General features: G+C 43.4%; 1 non-coding gene across 1 annotated transcript; it reads right to left on the reverse strand.

Moving 5' to 3' along the window:
* Window positions 1-210: 210 nt before the first annotated feature.
* LOC122150881 lies at window positions 211-314 on the reverse strand. Its single transcript, XR_006163883.1, has one exon. It is a non-coding gene; the product is annotated as a U6 spliceosomal RNA (small nuclear RNA).
* Window positions 315-4,890: the final 4,576 nt, after the last annotated feature.

Genomic DNA, 4,890 nt, shown 5'->3' on the forward strand with positions numbered 1-4,890 from the left:
TAGGGGACATCGTGGTCAATTGGCACAACATAGTCCACCAAAAAAATGTTCTACATCCTTCTTTGGTGTGTAGCAACTAGAGTATTAAAAGCTTGTGAGTGGACTTTTTGTGTGTGTGTGTATATGTGTGTGTGCTTTGGGTGCAAATTTACATAGCAAACTTGTTTTACTTTTAGCAGTTGATGCACATCTGATCTCATGGCCCTGATTAAAAATATAGAATGTTTCACGAATTTGCATGTCATCTTGTGCAGGGGTCATGCTTATCTTCTCTGTATTGTTCCAATTTTAGTATAAACTCATGGCCATAGAGTCAGATCCGACTCATAGCGACCCCTCCTTGGGTTTCCGAGGTGCTATCACTACAGAAGTAGATTGCCCAACGTTCCTTCCGAGAAGTGGCTGGTGGGTTTGAACCGCCAGTCTTCTAGTTAGCAGTCAAATGCCTTAGGCACTATGCTACCAGAGCTCCTAATTTTAGTATATATGCTGCCAAAGTGAGCACTATGAGTGGACATTTAAGGTTCAACTATTGGTCCTTCCCTGTCCAGAGCAAAGAAAGGTGAAGAAAATCAGTCACATGAAAACAATTAGTACAAAGGACTAATGGACCACATGAATGTCAGCCTCCATAACCCTGAAACCAAAACAAGATAGTGTCCAGCTACCATAACTGAGCACTCTGAAAGGGATCACATTAGAAGGTCCTGGATAGAGTGGGAGTAAAATGCGAGACAAAGCTCAAAATCATATAAAAAAAGACCAGGCTTACTAGTCAGATAGAAACTGTGGAACTCCTGAGACTATGGCCCTTAGTCACCTTTTAGGCCTGAAACTGAACTCACCGTGTCTCAGTTTTCAGCCAAATAATAGACAGGTCTACAAAGTGAACAATAACACTAGGGAGGCATTGCTCCTTAGAACAATCAACTAACTACACACCTGAATAGTTTCAAAAGTTTAGAAAACACACACAAAAAAGGTAATAAAGTATGCTCTCCACTACCTAAAAATAGCACCTGCCTGCATTTGGTTATGTATCTTGCGAGGATTTTTCTATGCATGTAAATATGTAAACATAATTATATAGCTACAGAGAAAAAGGGAGCTCTGGTAGCATAGTGGCTAAGACACTTGCCTGCTAACCAGACGGCTGGCGGTTCAAACCCATCAGCCATTCCTCGGAAGGAAGGTTGGGCAATCCTACTTCCGTAGTGATACTGCCTCGGAAACCCAAGGAGGGGTCGCTATGAGTCAGGTTTGACTCAACGGCACATAACAACAACAACATAGAGAAAAAGGGATTGTTGAGTGGTACAGATGGTTAAATACTCTACTACTAGCTGAAATAGGAGCTCTGGTAGCATAGTGCCTAAGGCACTTAACTGCTAACCAGGAGGCTGGTGGTTCAAACCCACCAGCCACTCCTCAGAAGGAAGGTTGGGCAATCTACTTCCATAGTGATACTGCCTCGGAAACCCAAGGAAGTGTCACTATGAGTCAGGTCCAACTTGACGGCACATAACAACAACAACAACAACAAATAGCTGAAATATTGATTCAAAGCCACCCAAAGGAGCCACAGGAGACAGTCCTGATGATCTGCTTCTGAAAGGTCACAGCCTTGAAAACCCTATGGAGCAGTACTATTCTGCACACATGGGGTCACCATGAGTTAGAATTGACCTGAAGGCAACTAACACCATCGTAGAAAAAATTTTTCATAAAATATGACTATGTTTTCCATACACTTATTGCAACCAGCCTTTTCCAATTAATTTATGTATGTATGTAAGTAAGACACTGCGGTGTAGTAAATTACTTAGTGTGGCTTTTCTACCCATAAGTCTTTGTAAACTCCAAGGTGGGAATTGCTATTAGCAACTGAGGAGATCCTGATTTTAAAGTCACCCACCTGGGTTATTTCTGTTGGGCGTGGCACAATACAATGTTCTGGGAGGTTCCCACTCTCTCTCACGTGCTTAGAGTTCTGATGCTGTGATTGGCTAGTTTGACCACCCTTCCGGGCTCAAAAGGAGGCCTCTTGGAGGCAGAACTCTCTCTGACTGCTGGTGGAGGAAGACGTGCTGCCGAAAGAGACACGCACCCCTGAAAGAGACACGTGCTGCTGGGAAAGAGCCGCAAGAGACACGCATCACTGAGTGAGACACCGAGGGACCAGCACTGCTGGAAAAGAGACTGTGAGAGACTTTTGGCTGAGGGATGGTGGGCTGGGAGAGAGACTGAGCGTTCTTCCTGGACTTGAGTTGTAGCCTGGTGCTTCCCTAATAAACCCCATAATCTGTGAGTTCTGTGTGGCCACTGCAGTGAATTATCGAACCCAGGAGAGAGGTGGTGGGTGCTTTGGGAGGAACGGTTGGTGAAAGGGCTGGAGGGAGGCAGCATGTCTGGCCTTGCAGTAATAGGCCTTGGGTTACTGCTGGTAATCCTGCCTTCCCCTTGTAGGGTTAGAGGAGGTCAGAACATGTGGCCTCCTTGCCGTTTTTGCAGACACATATATATATATGCACATATGTAAAGAACCCTGGTGGTGCAATGGCTAACCGCTCGGCTGTTAACGAGAAGGCCAGCAGCTCAAACCCACCACACTCTGTTGGAGAAAATTGTGACAGTTGGCTTCCATAAAGATTACAACCTTGGAAACCCTATGGGGCAGTTCTACCCTGTCCCATAGAGTCACTATTGGAATTGACTCAATGGCAACAGGTTTTTTTCTGGTATAATTTTCTGGTAATAAATGTGTATATAAATAATATGTTTTTGTTGTTGTTATGTACCGTCCAGTTGGACCCGACTCATAGCGATCCCTCCTCGGGTTTCTGAGGCGGTATCAATACAGAAGTAGATTACCCAACCTTCCTTCCAAGGAGTGGCTGGTGGGTTTGAACTGCCAACCTTCTGGTTAGCAGTCAAATGCCTTAGGCACTACGCCACCAGAACTCCTATAAATAATATATCAATTAATGATATATTGGCTATATAATAATATTTGTGGTGTTCCATGGTTTATTTAACAAATCCCCTAGTCATGGTCATTTATGTTATATTAAACATGCTGGTATATTTTGCACATAATTTCCTTTAAAATTTTTTAGTATTTGTTACACTCACAAGAATAAATGTAATGGAAGTGAGAGTTTGCCCCTCCCCCAGCCCACCATTAGACCACCATCCATAAAACTCCCTTCCCCTTTGCTTCAGCAGCTCCCACTGCAGAGTGGATTTGAGTTTGTGCTTCCATTATAATCAAAGTCCAGTGAACTAGCAGCTTGTCTTTCCAGAATGGATGATTCATAGAATTCACTACAATATGGTTGGGAGGGCCACAGAAGGCCCTGGAAAACAGGCCCACTCCTTGTTCTGAATGTCTGACCCTACAGGCCAGCAATCAATCTCTGTTGACCCTCCAGAGTGTGTTCATGATTAGAAGGAGCAGATGACAGATAGGGAGATAAGGAGTGGCTTACATTCATCAAAGTAAGTGTTTAATAAATACTGTTCCAAAACAATCATCAACAAATGAGCAACCATAGTTTGATATCCATCATGTATGAAAAAGTATACCCGGAGTATGTGTTAATAACTCCTCCTGGGAGTAGTATAGGGAAGCCCTGTTGATTATGCAAATCATCTGTATATTCATCGTTTGTTTCCACCCAGTGCTCCTGGCAATTGAAAATAACTACCTGACTGTTGTGAAGTTGAAATGCAAGACACAGTGATGTGGTTAAGTAAGGAGTGAGCCCTGGAGTTAGGTCAGGAGATCCAGAGCTCATCCCCAGGAGGAACCTCATGTTCTGTCACTTGTAAAGGAAAGTAATGTCTGTTACTGACAGTGCCCTCTTCTGGATACTTGAATGTTTAAGTGAGTGTGGGTGTAACATCCAGACACATGGGCAGATGTAGGGATCTTTATCAGGGTACAGATGATGTTTGATTCGAAGGATCAAGTCTCCAGAATAAATTATACACTGCCTAACCTGTCATTCAAGGCACTATGCTATTGTGTCCAACCCACCAAAGGCCAGCCCATATCCCACATGGCTGACCAAGCTACAAGGAGAAAGTTTCAGATGGCCTTCGTGATTATGCCTCGGTGGGTTTCCCTGGAAAATACAAATACCTTCTGGGTATTCCTGGCAGGTAGTATTTCAGCTTCTGTTTGAAAACCTCCAGCAATGAGATACTCCAAATGCCAGAACCAAGTGATGGCAAGTTCTTCCTTAGGTAGGCAGATGCAGATTGTGAGCCAAGACAACCCACTCCTTCTGCCAGATGCCAACTCCTCACTTCTCAGAATCAGCTCTCTAGCTATGCCCAGGCCTGAGTTCCTTTCCTCTCCTCCATGTCAGATAAATCTACAATTGTCTGACTCACCTGGAATTGATTCTCTTTTGTCAGCTTCAGTCAGGGGCTTGTATCTTCTGCTGGCCTATTGATATCATTTGTAATCTTCCTTCCAATAAATCAACTGCTACATTCCTTCCCACTTCCAGATCTCCTGTTGCCTGACAGAGCACTTCACTCAATGGTCAAGTCACAATAAAAATACAGAGTGACTGATTAAGGGTAGTATTGCAGAGCTGATTATTATAATTACTGTCAATAAGTTGTACACCTGCAAAAAGTTGAATTGGCAAAAGTTATGTGATATAATTACAACAAAACATAGTAGCTGCTGAAGCTGCTTCTGTACAACCAAAAATCTCACGGGATTTGGTTCCAAGGTTTGGAGGCTTAGGGTCATGGTTTCATGGGACATCCCAGTTAATTGGCATAATAAAGGGTTTAGTACTTCCATTCTACTTCCTAGTTTGTTGAATAGTGCCTGGGGTCTTAAAACCTTACAATCAGCCTTCAAGGCACAAT

Source organism: Orycteropus afer, unplaced genomic scaffold (assembly GCF_000298275.1).
Source record: "Orycteropus afer afer isolate SDZICR_OR568_19922 unplaced genomic scaffold, OryAfe1.0 scaffold00256, whole genome shotgun sequence".
Taxonomy (NCBI): domain Eukaryota; kingdom Metazoa; phylum Chordata; class Mammalia; order Tubulidentata; family Orycteropodidae; genus Orycteropus; species Orycteropus afer.